The 19,859-nt window shown below is 39.7% G+C and overlaps 1 long non-coding RNA gene across 1 annotated transcript in view; it reads left to right on the forward strand.

Annotated features, from left to right (window-relative positions):
• The window catches only part of LOC122424544, a 161,901-nt gene that overhangs the window by 137,634 nt on the left and 4,408 nt on the right, over positions 1–19,859 (forward strand). The window contains exon 2 of the long non-coding RNA XR_006264468.1: positions 1,441–1,674. This is a non-coding gene — a long non-coding RNA (uncharacterized LOC122424544). The remainder of the gene's footprint in view (positions 1–1,440; positions 1,675–19,859) is intronic.

The following is a 19,859-nucleotide window of genomic DNA, read 5'->3' on the forward strand; positions in this document are numbered from 1 at the left end:
CTTTCAATTCTGGTTTCCTCGGTGTGTATGCCCAGCAGTGGGATTGCTGGGTCATATGGCAGTTCTGTTTCCAGTTTTTTAAAGAATTTCCACACCAATTAATAGTGCTTTCTTTCTTTCCTTTTTGAACTTTTATTTTCAGGAGCAAAGACATGCTTTAGAAAAACAGAACACTCATTTCTTCACTCAAAACCAGACATTTTTCTTTATAGAATGACACCTCTGAAACACAGTTAAGGAAAACATACTCCATTATACTGCCTAGCTTAAGAGAAAATTATCTGCTTTCTAAAATCTTTGCAGTTGATCAGAAACAATTCAGAGGAATATGACATCCCGAATAACCTTAGAAATGCAAAGGATGTCTTTGAAATTTTATGGTAATAAGGAAGTTTGACCAAACACACTTGGAAATATTTGAAGCCAATACTACAAAAAACAGTTGCTTCCTAAACAAAAGTATTACTAAGAAAATATCAATAGGAAAATTCAAAATTGTCTTAAGGGTCTAGACAAATGACTTGAGATTGAGAGAAGTGAAGATCTTGAGGAAGGCGTCTCCCTGTGCGATACGGCACCCAGGGCTGACCTCACTGTGTGAACACTGCTCAATCCGCCAGGGTTCCTTTCAGTGAGTCCCCAGGCTGAGCGCATTTGGATAGGCAGACACATAAGCCTCTCTCTGCAACGGTGAATATGTATGCTGGCAGACATGGGCTCCATCTCCATATCCTGGTGTGTGTCCATGTTCCCAACCAATGTGAGTGTGTTTGAGGTTGTATCACACAGTGCAGAGAAGGCTGAGTTTTACTCAGCCTACAGGCTACAGTTTCACTCAACAAGGCTATAGTTTTAGCTTGCTCATGAGCCCACCCTGCCAGGCTGCCATCATGCCAACCACAGGTCACGCAAGGAGGTCTTATGCCACTAAACGTTCCAATTTTACAACTGATTCCACTCTTACACATTCTGTTATCACCTGAGAACTCTTTAGTCATAATGTTGGCGGGCCCCTTCGATTATAACACCGGTTTTCTCTCAGAACAAGATAGTCTGATTATACGGTCATGGAAATCCCATCTCCATGGTGGATGATCAGTGTCATTTTATTCAATGAATCAGTCTTTTGGTTTTGTATCAATTTGTTCATTGTCACATTAAAAATTATTTATTGGGGAACTTCGTGTTTCCTTTAGGTTATGCTGCCTGAATAAGAATTATTCTACTTTCAAAAATCCATGTAGATCATCTAGAAAAGAAAAAGCAAACAAAATTATAACCCATCATTACAACGTCCTAAGGAGATTTAAAGAACTTACAACTTTCAGTTTACATATAAGTACTTCAGGGGCAGATATTGCAAAGGAAAGGGAAGGGTACAGAGGAAAAGCAATCGTTTTAGAGCAAGGTGACATCTTCTTCTCTGCCTCTTTCTCTCAGATCACTGTGGGGAGGCCACCTGCCGTGCTGGGAGGACGCTCAAGCAGTGTTGTACAGAAGCGAGGCCTCTGGCCAACACCAGGAGAGGAGAAGACTCCTGCCAAAGGCACGTCAAGGAGCCGCCATCGGGTTCAGGAGCCCTCAGCTCCAACTGACACCACTCCCCCTCCATGATAGAGCCTGCACCAGAGTGACCCAGGCGAGCCACTCTTGTTCCCTTGACCCACCGGAATGGTAATCGTGACACATGCGTGTTGTTTTACGTCATTACGTTTGGATTAATTTGTTACACAGAAATACACACCGAATACATGGCAGGCCAACTGGGAAGGGCTTGAGAGTGCATGTAGTCAAAGGTGTCAGTCTTGGGAGGTACCGCTCTGGAAGGCAAAGCTGTGAGGGAGAGGCCTCCCTTCCAGGCTTGAAAATGAAAGGAAACATGTTTATAAATGAAGGTTCTTACAGAAACATGGGAGAATTGTAGAATCTGCTCTTTGGTTTACAAAATTTAAATGTGCTTTGTCTCCCACATGTTACTCATTAGCAATCAAGACATTTATTCAAATTTTCCCTTTTTCTTTTTTTCTATGTTATTGTGACAAATAACATTTATGCAGCATTCATACATCCTTGTCCCCAACCCTTCCTTTATTCTTCAGAAATATTTTTAAAGAGGGAGTCGGGGAGGAGCAAGATAGAAGTCGGGGATTAAGAGGTACAAACTACTATGTACAAGCTAAATAAGCTATAAGAATACAGCACAGGGTATATAGACAATAATTATAATAACTATATGTGGATGTAATCTTTACAAATGGTAAATCTTATGTTCTTCTTATGCCCTTCTTATGTTCTTTAGAAACGTGCTTCGGGGAATTTCCTGGCCGTCCAGTGGTGAGGACACAGTGCTTTCACTGCTAGGCCTGGGTTTGATCCTCGGCTAAGGAGATAGGATCCCACAAGCTGGGTGGCCCAGCCAAAAATAAATGAAAGCATTTTTAAGAGGGAAGGGGTGGGGCAAGACAGAGGTAGAAGATTAAGAGATACAAACTACTGTGTATAAAATAAATAAGCTACAAGGATATATTGTGCAGTGCAGGGAATATAGCCAATAATTAGAATAACTACAAATGGAGTATAAGCTTTAAAAATTGTGAATTACTATGTTGTAAACCTCTATATCTCAATTAAAATCACTGTCATAAAATACATATAAGATTTACCCTCTTAACTATTTTAAGTATATAGTTCAGTGCTATTGAATGCATTCGTAGCCTCATGCAGCCATCACATCTCCATAACTTTTTCATCAGATAAAGCTAAATCCTCAACCTCTCCCCACCCCTGGAAACTGTCTCACTGTCTCTTCCTGTGATTTTGGCTGATTTATGTGCCTTATACAAGTAGAATCATGCAGTATGAGGTGTCTAGTCTTTCCCATTCTGTTGTTTTCCTCTGTCTCTTTGTATTGTTCATTTAGGAAGGCCTTCTTATCTCTCCTTGCTACTCTCTGAAACTCTGCATCCAGTTTGGTATGTCTTTCCCTTTCCTCATTGCCCTTCACTTCTCTTCTTTCCTCAGCTATTTGTAAAGCCTCCTCAGACAACCACTTTGCCTTCTTGCATTTCTTTGTCTTTGGGATGGTTTTGATCACTGCCTCCTATTCAAAGTTACGAAGCTCCGTCTATAAGTTCTTCAGGCACTGTCTCTACCAGATCTAAACCCTCGAATGTATTTGTCACCACCACTGAATAATCATAAGGGATTTGATTTAGGTTATACATGAAAGGCCTGGTGGTTTTCTCTGCTTTGTTTGAGGCCTGTGTTTTTCAATAAGGAGCTGATGATCTGAGCCACAGTCAGATCCAAGTTTTGTTTTTGCTGACTTAATAGAGCTCTTCCATCTTTGGCTGCAAACAACATCATCAGACTGATCACAGTACTGACCATCTGGTGATGTCCATTGCAGTCATCTCTTTGGTTGTTGAGAAAAGGTGATGATATGTCCAGTGTGTTCTCCTGACAAAACTCTCTTAAACTTTGTTTCATTTTGTACTCCAAGGCCAAACTTGTCTATTATTCTGGGTATCTCTTGACTTTCTTATAGCTCAGTCAGTAAAGAATCCACCTGCAATGCAGGAGTCCCCGGTTTGATTCCTGAGTCAGGAAGCTCCCCTGGAGAAGGGAAAGGCTACCACTCCAGTATTCTGGCCTGGAGAATTCCGAGGACTGTATAGTCCATGGGGTTGCAAAGAGTCAGACGTGACTGAGCGACTTTCACTCCCTTGACTTCCTACTTTTGCATTCTAATCCCTTATAATGAAAAGGACATCGTTTTTTGGTGTTAGTTCTAGAAGGTCTTTAAGTCTTCATAGAACTAGTCAACTTCAGCTTCTCCAGCATCAGTGGTGGGGCATAGGCTTGGAATACTGTGATTTGAATGGTTTGCCTTGGAAACAGACTGAGATCATCCTGTCGTTTTTTGAGGTTGCATCCAAGCAATAGCATTTCAGACTCCTTTGTTGACTGTTAGGGCTGGTACATTCCTTCTAAGGGATTCTTGCCCACAGTAGTAGGTGTAATGGTCTTCTAAATTAAATACACCCATTTGCATCCATTTCAGTTCACTATTTCCTAAAATGTTGATGTTCACCCTTGCCATATCCTGCTTGACCACGTCCAATGTATCTTGATTCATAGAACTGACATTCCAGGTTCCTATGCAATATTGTTCTTTGTATCATCTGACTTTACTTTCACCACCAGACACATCCACAACTGAGCATCATTTTCACTTTGGCCTGACCGCTTCTTTCTTTCTGTAGATATTAGCGATTGCCCTCTGCTCTTTCCCAGTAGCGTATAGGACACCTTCCAACCTGGGGGACTCATCTTCCAGTGTCATATCTTTTTGCCTGCTCATACTGTCCATGGAGTTCTCCAGGCAAGAATGCTGGAGTGGGTTGCCATTTCCTTCTCCGGTGGACTGTATCTTGTCAGTACTCTTCACTGTGATCCCTTTGTCGTGGGTAGCTCTGCGTGGCATGGCTCGTAACTACACTGAGTTACGCGAGCCCCTTTGCATGACAAGGCTGTGATCCATGAGGGGTTACGTGTATCCGTTCTCTTTCAAATTCGTGTCTCATTGAGGTTACTACAGAGCGCTGAGCGGAGTTCCCTGTGCTATGCAGTCAGTCCTCGTTGCTTTTCTGCTTTAAATATAGCTGTGTGTTCTTGTCACTCCTGAACTCCCGGTCTGTCCCTTCCCCTGAACGTCTACCCTGGCAACCATAAGTGGGTTCTCTAAGCCTGTGAGTCTGTTTCTGTTTTGTAAATAAGTCCATTTGTATCATTTTTTAAAGATTCTCTATGTAAGTGATATCATATGCTGTTTGTCTTTGTCTGGATTACTTCACTTTACTATGATAATCTCCAGGTCCATGCTCACTGCTGTAAATGGCATTATATCATTCTATTTAATGGCTGAGTAATATTTCATCATATATATGTACCATACCTTTTTTATCCATTCCTCTACTGATGGGCATTTAGGTTGCTTCCCTGCCTTGGCTATTGTGAACGGTGCTTCATTGAACACTGGCGTGCATGTATCCTTTCAAACCATGATGTTCTCTGGATGTATACCCAGGAGTGATTGCTGGATCATATGGTAGCTCTGGTTTTAATTTCTTATGGAACGTTCATACTGTTCACCACAGTGACTGTACCACTTTACACTCCCACCAATGGTGTAGGAGGGTTCCCTTTACTTCACATCCTCTCTGCCATTTACTATTTGTAGACTTTTTGATGATGGGCATATGAACTGGTATGAGGTGATATCTCATTGCAGTTTTAATTTACATTTCTCTAATAATTGGAAATGTTGAGTGTCTTTTCATGTACTTTTTGGCCATCTGTATGTCTCTTTTGGAGAAATGTCTATTTAGGTCTTCTGCCTATTTTTTGTTTTTCGTTGTTTTTTTGATATTGAATCTCATGAGTTCTTTGTCAATTTTGAAGATTAATCCCTTGTTGGTCACATTGTTCCCAAGTATTTTCTCCCATTCTGTGGGTTGTCTTTTCAACTTCTTTATGGTTTCTTTTTGGAGAAGGCAATGGCACCCCACTCCAGTACTCTTGCCTGGAGAATCCCAGGGATGGGAGGAGCCTGGTGGGCTCCCGTCTATGGCGTCGCACAGAGTCGGACACAACTGAAGCGACTTAGCAGCAGCAATAGCATGATTTCTTTTGGTGTGCAAAAGCTTTTAAGTTTAATTAGGCCATTTGTTTATTTTCATTGTCATTACTCTATGAGACAGATCATAAAAGATATAGCTGTGATTTATGTCAGGGAGTGTTCTGCCTATATTTCCCTCTTGAGTTTTATAGTATATGTTCTTACATTTAGGTCTTTAATCTATTAAAGGGTGTTTAAATTTCATTTGTTTACATGTAGTTGTACAGTTTTCCAAACCTCATTTAGTTAAGAAACTGCCTTTATTTCATTGTATAATCTTGCATCCTTTGTTGTAGATTAGTTGACCATAGGTTTGTGGGCTTATTTCTGGACTTTCTATCCTGTTCCATTGATCTATGTTTCTGTTTTTATGCCAGCACCATGTTGTTTTGATGACTGTAGCTTTGTAGTATACTCTGAAGTGAGGGAGTCTGCTTCCTTCAGCTCTTTTTTTCTGTCTTAAGATTGGAAAAATTGGATTTGGCTTGCTAGTATTTTGTTGAGCGTCTTTTCATCTATGTTCATCAATGATACTGGCTTGTAATTTTCTTTTTTTGTGGTATCTGTTACTGGTTTTGGTATCAGGGTGATGGGGATCTCATAGAATAAGTTTGAGATTGTTCCTTACTCTGTGATTTCTGTACGTTGTTTCAGAAGGATCAGTGTTAGTTCTTCTTTAAACATTTCATAGCATTTGCCTGTGAAACAATCTAGTCCTGACATTTTATTTGTTTGAGGTTTTAAAATTACAGTTTCATTTTCAGTACTTGTGATTGGTTTATTCATATTTCCTATTTCTTCCTGGTGTAGTCTTAAGATATAGTAACTTTTTAATAATTTGTTCATTTATTCCAGATTGTCCATTTTATTGGCATATAGTTGCTTGTAGTAGTCTCTTGTTATTCTTTGTCTTTCTGTGGTGTATACCGTAACTTCTTCCTTTTCATTTCTAATTTTGTTGATTGGAGCTCTTTTCTGTATTTTGTTGAGTTTGGCTAAAGTTTTACTAATTTTGTTTCTGTTTACAAAGAACCAAGTTTTCATTTCATTAATCTTTTCTATTGTCTTCTGCATCTCTATTTCATTTATTTCTGCTCTCATCTTTGTGATTTCTTCTACTGCCTTTGGGTTTTGCTTGTTCTTTCTTTAGTTTGTTTAGGTGTGGGTTTAGGTAGTTTATTTGAGATTTTTCTTGTTTTCTGAGGTTAGCTTGTATCACTATAAAATTTCCTTCAACTGCTTCTGCTGCATGCTGTAGGTTTTGGGTTCTCACTATAAACTTGCTTTCATTGTCATTTGTCTGTGGGTATTTTTTTATTTCCTCTTTGATTTCTTCAGTGATCCATTGGTTGTTTAGTTGCATATTGTTTAGCCTTCATGTGTTTGTGGCTTTTACTGTTTTTAATTTTTTCTTGTAGTTGATTTCTAATCTCACAGGCTTGCAGTCAGAAAAGACGCTTAATATGAGTCCAGTTTTCTTAAATTTGCAAGGCTTGCTTTGTGACCCAGAGGTGGTTGATCCTGGAGAATGTTCCATGTGCTCTTGAGAAGAATGTGTATTCTGCTGCTTTTGGATGAAATGCTTTATAAATATCAATCAAGTCTATCTGGCCTAGTGTGTCATTTAAGGATTGTACTTCCTTATTGATTATCTGATCTGTCTGTTGGTACAAGTGGGATATTAACGTCTCTCACTATTATTGTGTTTTGGTATTTATTTCTCCTTTTACAGTTATTAGTATTTGCCTTTTATATTGAGATGCTCCTATGTTGGGTGCATAAATGTTTACAACTGTGATATCTTCTTCTTGGGTTGATTCCTTGTCATTATGTAGTGTCCTTCCTTGTCTCTTGTAAAGGTCTTTATTTTAAAGTCCATTACGCCTGAGATGAATATTGCTACTCCTACTTTCTTTTAATTTCCATTTGAATGAAATATATTTTTGCATCCCCCCACTTTCATTTAGTATGTGTCCTTTGGTCTGAAATGGATTTCTTATCTGGCATATGTATGTATCTTATTTTTGTATCCATTCATCTGATCTATGTCTTTGGTTGGAGCATTTACTCCATTTACATTTAAGGTAATTACCAATATGTATGTTCTTATTGCTGTTGGTCGATTGTTTTAGATTTGGTTTTGTAGATGTTTCTTATTCCCTTCCTCTTTTATTCTCTTATTTTACTATATTTATTATTCTCTTATTTTTGGTATGATGACTAACTTTAGTGTTCTGTTTGGATTCATTTTTCTTTTTTGTGTTTCTATCTATTGTAGATTTTCAATTTGTGGTTTCCATGAGGTTTTGCTATAGCATTATATATACAGAGAAGATTGTTTTCAGTTGCTGGTCTTTTAATTTCAAATACATTTCTGATATCCTGCATTTGTACTTGCCTTTTCTCAAAATTTCTGGTTTTGATATCATAATTGTGTGCAGATGATTTCCTACTTTTACTGTGTATTTACCTTTACCAGTAAAATTTCCCATTTGTAATTTGCTTGTTTCTAGCCTTTTCTATTCCACTTAGAGAAGTTCCTCTAACATTAGTTTCAAAGTGGTGCTGAATTTGCTTAGCTTTTGCTTGTCTGTAAAGCTTCTGATTTCTCCATCAAATCTGAACAAGAGCCTTGCTGTGTAGAGTATTATTGGTTGTAGGTTCGTCCCTTTCTTCATTTTAAATATATCATGCCAGTCCCTTCTGACCTGCAGACATTCTGCTGAGAAATTAGATGATAACCTTATGGGAATTCCCTTATACATTATTTGTTGCTTTTCTCTTGTTATTTTTAATATTTTTTTATTTTTAATTTTTGTCAATGTGTTTATTATGTGTTTTGGCATATTCTTCCTTGCATTTATCTTGCCTGTGACTCTCTGTGCTTCCTGGACTTGGGTGACTGTTTAATTTATCATGTTAAGGAAGTTTTCAGCTATTATCTCTTCAAATATTTTTTCAAGTCCTTTCTTCTTCTTTTTTCCTTCTGGTACTCCTATAATGCAAATGTTGTCACATGTAATGTTGTTCCAGTGGTCTCTTAAACTCCCTTCATTTCACTTCATTCTTTTTTCTTTATTGTGTTTTAGGGTAGTAATTTCCACCATTTTGTCTTGTAGCTCACTTTTTCATTTTTCTGCCTCACTTATTCTGCTATTGATGCCTTCCAATGACTTTTGTTTTTAAATTTCAGGTATTATATTGCTCATCTCTGTTCGTTTGTTCTTTAGTTCTTCTAGGTCTTTGTTAAACATTTCTTACATATTCTTGATCTGTCCCTCCATTCTCTTTCCAATATCATGGATCATCTTTACTATCGTTACTCTAATTCTTTTTCAAGTAGATTATCTATCTCCACTTGAGCTCTGCTCCTGAGGTTTTATCTTGTTCCTTCACCTAGGCATGTTTCTCTGCTGCCTCACTGTGTGTAACTTTCTGTGGTTGCCGTTTCTGCTCCACTGGCTGCAGGGTTGTAGCTCTTCTGGCTTCTGTCATCTGCCCCCTGGTGGATGAGGCTTCCTGGCAGAAGGGACTGTCACTTTCCTGCTAGTGTGTGGAGCTGGATCTTGTCCCTCTGGTGGGCAGAGCCATGGCAAGTAGCCTTTTTAGAGATGGCTATGAACTGAGAAAGACTTTAAGCAACCTGTCTCTGGTGAGCGGGGCTGTGTTCCTACTCTACTGGGTGTCTGGCCTGAGGTGTCCCAGCCTGGAATCTACACACTTTTGGGTGGGGCCAGGTCTTGGTCAGAAAATGGTAGCCTCCTATAGAGTCTATGCCAATGTACACTCACCAGAACCACCCCTGCCAGTGTCTTTGTCCCTATAGTAAGCCACAGTTGCCCTCCACCTCCAGAGGAGACCCTCTAACACTCACAGGCAAATTCAGCTGTTTCTTATGAGGTCGCTGCTTTTATCCCCTGGGTCCTGTTGTGCACAAGACCTTGGGTGCGCCCTCCGAGGTTTGAGTTCCTGTTTCCCCAAGGCCTGTGGGGTTTCTGCAGTCGGTCCTCGCTGGCCTTCAAAGCCAGTCTCTGTGGAGGGCCTCCTCCCACTGCCAGACCCTTAGGCCGGGGAGCTCAGTGGGGCTTAGAGCTCTCACTCCCATGGGAGGACTTCTGTGGTCCAGTTGCTCCCCAGTTTGTTGGTGCTCACACGGCATGCATAGGATTTGGTTTAATCCTGACTGCACCCCTACTACCGTCTCCTTGTGCCTTCTTCTTTGTCTTGGACACAGGCATCGTTTTTGCTGGGTTTCGGTGTCCTGGTGGAGCTGGTGATTGTTCAGCGGTTAGCTCTGATTTCAGTGTTTCTATAAGAAGGGGTGAGCTGTGTTGTCCTGCCCTACCATCCTGCCTCTTCCTTGCTCAATACTTGATTACCTGCTGATAACAAGATGTCTTGTGTTGCTGGACCTCAACACATAGCATCATCCCTTTCAAGCATGGATAACAGAATTGTTTGTGAAGATTTATTAAAAAGTATTGTCCCTTACCCCATCCCTAAAATATGGTGTAAGAATCTTCTGTAGTTATTCTGATGCTCAGCCCATGATTCGTAATGTTCTCAAGAATTCAGTTTTCTCTCTGTCCTTGCCCTCTGCCTTCATTTATCCATTTATTCTCCAATTTATTAACTTGGAACTACACACCAAGCATCATGCTAGAAACTAGGGGTGAGATAATGATTAAGACTAGGTCCTTTTTGAGGTTCTAAACTTATCAGGACTGCCCCTGCCTCTGGACAGCCCTTCTTGAATGCTTCTATCACCATTAGCTTTTACATTGCATTTCCTCCCAGAATCAAGAATATTATCCTTGATTCTCCTCCAGTAGCTTGGACTCACCTTGACACAGAACTTAGTGCACTGCACTGAAATGTTTTACAATTCTATTTCTTCTTCTCTACTATGAGCTCTTCAAGCCCAGGAATGTTATTCATTGTTGTTGTTTGCTCAATAATTTTGCAACTAAGGGGTAAAGAGAGAGGCAGAGGGGAAGCTAGGAAAGCACATGGACCACCTGAATGTCACTGACATTGTCCTTAAGCATGACCTTCTGCAGTAATATATATTTATGATGTGGGCATTCTCATATTTAGTTCTCCCAACAGCCTTGAGTTATATAGATATACACTAGCATTTCCATTTTAAATACCAATAGCCAGTGGTTCAAGGGGGAGCAGCATCTTGTCCAAGATCACCCTTTCTCCTCCTAAGAAGAGCATTTGGAATCTAAACTCAAGAGAACTCAATGAGAAAAGGACTTTTGTATATATGACTGCTGGAGTGTGTGTTCAGGTGTGTCTAGACTTTCCACTTCCTGGAAACTTCTTGAAGGCAGAAATAATGTTTGTTTCATCATTTCTAGTAAAAAGTCAGTGTGTAACAAAGTTATCATCAGGAAAGAAATACATTCTTCAAGGGACTGTTCAAATCTGTTTCTTTTGATTTGGGGCATTAAAGGTCTCTGTAATACTGCTAGAAATCTTCCATCAAGGTTATTCTCTAAGTTCTTGTGGATGACTTTGAAATTTAAATTTTTCTGTCATCTTCTGGAATGAACGCTGAGGTTAAAAAGGCATATTTCATTTCCCCCCCTTTCCCCATGGCCCCCAAAGTCTCCTTTTTCTCACCATTGTCCTTTCCCTTGCCTGTGATATATCTGATAAATGTTTTCCTTGTATCTTCAGCTGGCCCTCTTCCTCTCATTTCTCACTTCTTTATATTTCTAACGCTACATTTTCCCCATGGAACTCATGCCAAATAGAATTGCCCCACACCATTTGGGAAAGGACTAGATTTGTTTCATACGTTGTTTCTTTAGCCTTAATAAGTACTGACAGTTATTAGCTGGCCACAATTTTCTTCTCCCCTCTGCGGGTTGCATTGCCTTGCTTGTTAATGTGTAAATCATAGGCTTCTTTAATTACATACTATTGGCTTTTCCTTTCCCCTCAGTTAGCTGGAAAATTAGCCCAGGGCTGGGCCTCTGATAGAAATATCTAGCTGGTTTCTTCACACACTTTTGGGGATGCTGCTGGCTCAAAGTAAATCGACTTCAGTGTGTGCATATGTGTCTGTGTGTGGTTGGCTGCTCTGAACATTTGGTTTGTTCTGAGGTTAAGAACATGCTGGCCTGTGTGAAAGGAGAAAGCATAGATCAGGGATATTAGCCTTCCAGACTTGAAACTATACATTCAAATGAATGAATCAAATATTGGTAAACATTATAGTTTCTTGCCACTTCTCATTATTATCACTCTACATCTCCTCACAATCTCTCTTGATATTGCCAATCTTGTGTTTCTAGGAAAAGACTGGAAAGTTTCCACTTGATCATAAATTGACTTTATTTGAATTGACTGATAGTAGTTATCTGAACCAGTCTGTGTGGAAAAACACTATGTAAAGCCAATTATAATTTGGGTTTTTGAAAAAGTTCTTCTCATGAATGAGAAGCCCAAATATATTGTGTCTTGGTGTACTGGCTCCTCAAAGTGCAGCCCTGGGACCAGCAGCATTGACGTAAGAGTCTCTGGCTGTCCTTGACCTGCTCCCCAGTCTAGACCCACTGAACAGTGTACAGATGGTATGTGTTATCAACAATGCCCGGTGGTTTCCAGTCTTCAAATCCTCTGGGCCCAGGTGCTTGGAATCTTTCCAACTGAGCTTCCAGAAAATGGGAGGGCAAGGCAAGCCATCCCTGCTGGCTTGCTGAATTCCTAACCCACATAACTGTGACACGTACATAGTGAAGTGGCTGCTCCAGGCCACTCATTTTAAGGTGCTTTGTTTTACAACAATAGTAACCCAAACCAAGTTCTCTCTTTTGTGTTTACACTCATTTTCCCACTGCCCAGCGTTCTTCTATGATGTACATTATGCTCCAAAACAATTGTTGAAAATACACAGAATCTTATTATTATTATTATTTTTTACTGAAGCATAGTCGATTTACAGTGTTGGATTAATTACTCCCATGCAAAAACGTGATTTGGTTATACATATATAAGTTCCTTTAAAAAATATTCTTTCCCATTATGGTTTATCATAAGATATTGAATATGGTTCTCTGTGCCCTACAGTAGAACCTAGTTGTTTATCCATCCTGTATATAAAAGCTACATCTGCTACTCCCGACCTCCTACTCCACACCCCCACACAATCACCAGACTATTCTCTATGTCTGTGATTCTGTTTCTGTTTCATAGATAGGTTTATTTGTATCATATTTTAGATTCTATATATAAGTGATTTCATATGGTACTTGCCTTTCTCTTTCTGACTACATCACTTAGTATGATAATCTCTAATTGCATACATGTTCCTGAAAATGACATTATTTTACTATAATTATTATTATTCCACTGTACATAGGTACCACATCTTCTTTATCCATTCACCTATGGATGTACATTTAGGTTGTTTCAATGTCTTGGCTATGGTGAATACTGATACTATGAACACAGAGGTGCATGTGTCTTTATGAATTATAGTTTTATCTGGATGTATGCCCTGGAATGGGATTGTTAGATCATATGGTAATTCTATTTTTTGTTCCGAGTAGGAGCTTAAATTACATTGAATTCAGAGTTCCCCTAGATGTAATGTTTTCCACAGAACTGTATTTACATGACATCTGTACTGTTACTATTTTCTTTTAACTCTCTTCACTACATAGCCTTAAGTGATGCTAGCTATGATTTCAGAATTTTGATGTTTAGTTTGATTTTTCAAATATCATGAATAATGATATATGTGAAAATGAAACATACTTATCTATGTACCACAAAATAATATGCTGCTTTCTACCCATGTTACATGTGTCCCAGTTTGGAAAACAGTGGCATGGTGGAAACTTTTATGGGAGAGAGAACTCCTCCTGGTCATAGACTAATTGTGTTTTTGGTTCTTCTCATTTCTAAGCTTAAAGAATGGAAACCATTCCACTGTTTGCTAGCTTGTTCTGGTTGTCTCTCCAAAAACAGTCATTAGCTTTGAAACTTTGGCCAAATTTCTGCATTTTACTCATCTTATTTCTGCTAACTAAATTTTATACCTTGCACATCTCCAACGTAATAGAGTTCATCTCTGATGATAACTGCTCCCTCAAAGTCTTTTGTTTACAAAATCTGTCCCTTCCTAGGTCCAATAAGAAGGAAATACAGCAAAAGTGACCAGTGGGCCAAATTTTGGTATATATGAACCATGGTGTAGGGTACATAAAATGTCCTAAATGATGTTGTAATATCAGGCTACTTAGAGTGTGGTCTGTGGACATGTACCATTTGGTAAGTTGTTTATTATTGACCTATCATAAGTACAAAATGTAAGAATCAGGATTTTAAAACTTTCATAGTAATTTGAGGATAATTTAATATCAGTTGAATTAAAAATTTAAAATTGGAATTCGCATTTTGTGTGTTCTTTTAATTTTTTTTCTTCTAGTAAGAAGACTTTCTTGTGTTTTTAAAAGTACTGGTTTGCAAAAGACTAAATTTTTTTTAAAAACGAAAAATTTGCTTCTTTACCACAGATAATTTGAGGAACACTTGTATAAAAAACTAAATAGAGTACAAAATGTTGCTTTAAATGTAGCTCAGAAAAATAGTATTATATTTTTAAAGTTATCTATGAGTGTTCTTAAAAAAAAGTAGAAGGGACATACACCCATATATACCAGTATTTTAGCATTGGTTCTCATGGCGGATCATGACCAGAGAAAGCATATCGTAACCAGAAAGACAGTAGAGAAAGAAGTGGAAATATCCTTTTCCTACTCTGGACTTTGCTTCTCTCTGCTTTCCAAACTGTCAGAATTTCTGCACTTATAAGTGCAAACACCATAGTCTCTCAACAACTTTTACAAATTGTTTTTGACTGGATTCATTTTATTAGAGGAGTTTTGAGTGAATTCAGTGTTGCCAGAACATCGTATTTTTAAACATTTAGATAAAGCATTAGAAAGCTTAACACAGAGTGGGAAACTCATTTTGCCATGCCTTCATACTAAATTACCTAAATTTCAGCTTAACAGATGCAATAAAAGCGAGTTACTGCCAAAAGTCTCTTGTCTGCCTTCAGTAACATCCAGAGTGATTCTCAGAGATCAAATGAACTCATTGGCTACTCAGGCATAGAAACACAGTCACACATAGTTGATATTCTGCTTTGTAGCTGTTACCAATATGATGTAACATAGCTAAAGGAATGATGGGATTTGATGCCAAATTTGAGGTTTGAGCTTGAATGCCAATTCATCTGCTGCTTCTACATTCATGACTGTTTTAAGAATGAGATATTAGTAAGGATCTGAAGACAGTCTTTATTTCATATATAGGGTATTAAAGTAATCCATAAGATTTTGTTTGAAGAAAATTATAAACGGACTCTAATAGAGGAAACTAATCTCCATTATATATGCTACCCCATTAATTAGGAAACTAATCCTCATTAAATATGCATTAAGGCCTGCATATTGTATTAAGGTCTACTTGTGGTTGAGATCCATGAATGTCATTATTAGCTTAAGGATAAATTTCCAGCAAAAGTAAGACTTTCCTCTCAAAGTCATCACTCATCTTGCAGTATTCAATAGTATCATTCTGACTCTTCTTCTTTTTTAATTTAGTGAATTTGGTTTTTATTGAACTTTTTGTTTTTTTGGCTGCCATCAGGCAGCATCTAGGATGCTATTTGCCTGAGCAGGGAACTAACCTGAGCCTCCTGCAATGGAAATCCAGAGTCCCAACCCCTGGGGGGAAGTCTGAACTTCCCTCCGGGGAAGTCCGTGTTATATCTTCTTGAAGCTCATTCCTCTCTTATTGTCTTAGTACCTGTTTTTCCATCTAGCTACACATAATTTCTTCTCTGCTCCTTTTACTGCCTTTTAGTCTGCCCCGACTTTGAGGGTGTGAGTGACCACTGTCCTTTCTTTGCCCAATTTTATGTTCATTAGTCATCCTCCCCTGAGCCATCTCATCCACTGCCATGCTCTTAGCTGTCAACTGCCTCCTCTTGACTTACCCTGGACTACCTTCAGCTTTGATAGCCTCTCAAGTTTTGAGCTGTGGACATATATTATTAATGTGCTTCACATATATTGAGTTTTTTTTTTTTATAACAAATTGAAGATTTGTGGCAATCCTGATCACAGCAAGTTTATTTGCTCCATTTTTTTTCCAAGTGTCTCTGTGTCACATTTTAGCAATAATTTTTACAAGAATTCCATTTTTCCATTATTACTATGTTAGTTGTGGTGATCTGAGATCAGTGATCTTTGATGTTACTAGTAGTTCTTTTGGACACACAAACCATTCCATACAAGATGGTAAACTTCAAATGTTGCACGTGTTCTGACATGGGGAAACCGGCCAGCCGTTTCCCCATCTCTCAAACTTTTCTTGAGCCTCCCTAGTCCCTGACACAGAACGATAATAAAATTAGGCTAGTTAATAATCACACAAAGCCTCTAAAGTACCAGTGAAAGAAAAAGTTGTAGGACTCTCATGTTAAATCAAAAGCTAGGAATGATAAAGCTTAGTGAGAAAGGCTCGTTGAAAGTCATAACAGACTGAAAGGTAGGCCTCTTGGGCCAAGCGGTTAGCCAAATTGTAAATCCAGAGGGAAAGTTCTTGAAGGAAGTTAGAAGTGCTACTTGGGGAACACAGGAATGATAAGAAAGCAAAACAGCCTTATTGCTGATATGGAGAAAGTTTTAGTGGTCTTAATAGAAGATCAAGCCATCTACAATATTCCCCAAGCAATCCACAACATTCCCTAAGCCAAAATCTAATCCAGAGGCAGACCCTAAGCCTCTTCAAATCTAGGAAGGCTGAGAGAAGTGAGGAAGCTACAGAAGAAAAGTCTGAAGCCGGCAGAGGTTGGTTCATGAGGTTTAAGGAAAGAAGCTATCTCCTTAACATCAAAGTTCAAGGTGAAACAGCAAGTGATGTTTAAGCTGAGCATTCAGGCTCAGACTTCAAATTTGGCATCAGATCTCATCATTCTTTTAGCCATGTTACATCACATTTGTAACAGGTACAAAGTAGAATATCTATTATGTGTGAGTGTGTTTTATTACTTTAATTATATTGTGCCACTCTCTTCTGGCCTGCAGAGTTTCTCCTGGAAAATCAGCTAATAATGTTATGGGAGTTCCCTTGAATGCTACTTGTTGTTTTCCTCTTATGCTTTTGATATTTTTTTCTCTGCTTTTAATTGTTATCAGTTTGATTACTGTGTGTCTCTGTGTGTTTCTCCTTGGGTTTATCCTGCCTGGGACTCTCTGTGTTTCCTGAACTGGGTGACTATTTCCTTTCCTATGTTAGGAAAGTTTTCCCCTTCAAATATTTTCAAATATCTTCAGATATTTTCTCCGGTCTTTTCTCTCTTCTCCTTCTGGGACCCATATAATATGAATATTGGTGTAGTTAATGTTGGCCCAGAGGTCTCTTTGATGATCCTCATTTCTTACCATTTTTTTCTTTATTCTGTTTCATGGCAGTGATTTTCACTAGTCTGTCCTCCAGTTCACTTTTGCATTCTTTTGTGTCATTTATTCCGCTATGGATTCTCTCTAGTGTATTTTTAAATTTCATTTATTTTATTTATCATCTGTTTTTTATTCTTCAGTTCTTCTAGGTCTTTGTTAAACATCTCTTTTATCCTCTGAATCTGTGCCTCCATTGTTCCTCCGAGAGTTTGGATCATCTTTACTACCATTAGTCTGAATTCTTTTTCAGATAGATTGCCTATCTCCACTTCCCTTAGTTGTTCTTCTGGGGTTTTATCTTTTTCCTTCATCTGGGACATTTTCCTCTGCCATCCAACTTTCTGTGATTGCAATTTCCATTCCTCAGGCTGCAGAGTTGTAGTTCTTCTTGTTTCTGCTCTCTGCCCCATGGTGGACGCATCTGTGTAAGAGACTTGTACAGGCTTGCTGCTGGGCAGGACTGGTTCCTACCCCCTGGTGAGTGGAGCTGGGTCTTGTCCCTTTGGTAGGCAGGGCCATGCCAAAGGTTGTGTTTAGTGGGCAGCTGTGAGCTCGTGAGGACTTTAAGCAACCTGTCTGCTATGTTTCTGCCCTGGTTGGATGTTTGGCCTGAGGTGTCCCAGCATTGGAGCTTATAGGCTGCTGGGAGGAGTCTGGTCTTGGTGAGAAAATGGTGGCTTCCAGGAGTGCTCATGCCACTAAAGATACCCCAGAACTCCTGCAGCCAGTGTCTTTGCCCCGACAGTGCGCCACAGCTGGGCCCGCCCCCCGCCCCCACCACCTTGCAAGAAACCCTCCAATACCAGCAAGGAGGTCTGACCCAGGCCCAGGCGCTTATGCGGCCACTGCTTCTCCCCCGGTTCCTGGTGTGTATGAGACCTTGTGTGTGCCCTTCAAAAGTGGAGTTTCTCTTTTCCCCAGTCCTGCAATCAAATCCCACTGCCCTTTAAAGCCAGATTCTCTGAGGGCTCCTCTCCACTGCCAGACCCTCAGCCTGGGGAGCCTGATGTAGGGCTCAGAACTTGCACTCTTTTTGAAAAACCTCTGCAGTGTAATTATTTCCAGTTTGTGGATCACCCACCTGGGGAATACGGGATTAGATTTGACCATGATTGTGCCCCTCCGACTGTTTCCCTGCAGTTTCTTCTCTGTCTTTGGATGTGGGGTGTCTTTTTTGGTAGGTTCCTGTGGGCTTTTTGTTGTTGTTGCTGCCACTGGTTCAATGGTTAGTTGTGATTTTGATGTTTCCATAAGAGGTATGGTCATGTCCTTCTATTCTGCCATCTTCAGGAGTTACTCTTGTTATGTGTGAAGAAAGTGGTTTCTTGAGATGGAATTTACTCCTTGTGAAGATGCTATGAAGATTGTTGAAATGGCAACATAGGATTTACACTACTATCAGCTGCTACTAGAGTTGCACCCATTTCAGAAAGGCATGTTCCATCCTTCTTGCTGTAAAAGAAGTAAATACCCCCAGATGATTTGAAAAAAGGGCAACGGTAAAATATCTGACTTCTCTGCGAAATGTATGAAGTTGGGAGAGGCAGCAGTGAAGTGTCTGGAAGGTCCATCCTGTGTGTGGATGAGAGAGGATATGATGCATTCAGACCGGTAGTGTCTCCATCCACTTTGCATCAAGTCATGGAAGGGTTAAGAGTATTGCTTGCAAAATCTCTTGATCTTATTTCATGCTAAAATGTTGTCATATCATATTCTATGAAATCCTTGTTGATGAGAAGTGTCTACTCTATCTTTGTAACATTAAAATATTTACAGAGTGTCCATGGACTGCATACTGTTCAATGAAATAGTCAATGAAAAGTTACGCCTATCTATGTGGGAGATAGGACTTTTCCTTCCAGAACAAATCACAGAGATGATGGAAATAGCAAGTTATTTCTGGGATGGAAAATGTGAATTGTGACCAAGGTGACTAGAATGGATGTCCAAATACCCTCTTCTATAGAAATCACAGAATCTCAGGCCAAATGAGGTGAACTTTTGAAAAAAAAAAAAAAAAAAAACTGAAAAAGAGTTGCCTTCCATATTGGCATTTCCCAAAGCCTCTGAAGAAGAAAATTACCTTAGAAGCAAAGGTTAAAATTTAAAAAAAAAAACACAAAAAACTATTTATTTACTTGGCTGCGCCAGGTCGTAGTTGTGGCACACAAGATCTTTAGTTTTGGCACATGAACTCTTAGTTGCAGCATGTGGGATCAAGTTCCCTGACCAGGGATCCATCCTGGGCCCCCTGCACTGGGACACGGAGTCCTGTCCACTGGATCACCAGAGAAGTCCCACAGGTGTTGAGCATTTGAAGCTGTTTTTAAAAGCATACTCTAGCCTTTCAAAGATGTAGGTGCGTGGGTGGGTTGCCCACTTTCCAAGCCTCGTCTGGAAAATGGAGCCGTGGCAGGACTGACCTGAGAGCGTGCGTGTGAGGTTGTGTGAGCTCCAGCGTGGGGCCCCGGCAGCTTCTGGCACATGGCTCGGCTCGGCTCGGCTCAGGTAGCGTTGGCCTTTGCTGCTATAGCCACCCCTCACGTTACGCTTCTGTTCAGAATCGAGGATTTGGGTTTGGACTCCACTGGAGACCAGCACAGCAGTTCCTCCAGGTGACTGCTTTTTCACAGTGGTAACCTGCAGCTTCCTAAAGGCAGGAGAGAGAACCTGGGGGAGAAGACTGC

This window comes from Cervus canadensis, chromosome 22 (genome assembly GCF_019320065.1).
Source record: "Cervus canadensis isolate Bull #8, Minnesota chromosome 22, ASM1932006v1, whole genome shotgun sequence".
NCBI classification, from domain to species: domain Eukaryota; kingdom Metazoa; phylum Chordata; class Mammalia; order Artiodactyla; family Cervidae; genus Cervus; species Cervus canadensis.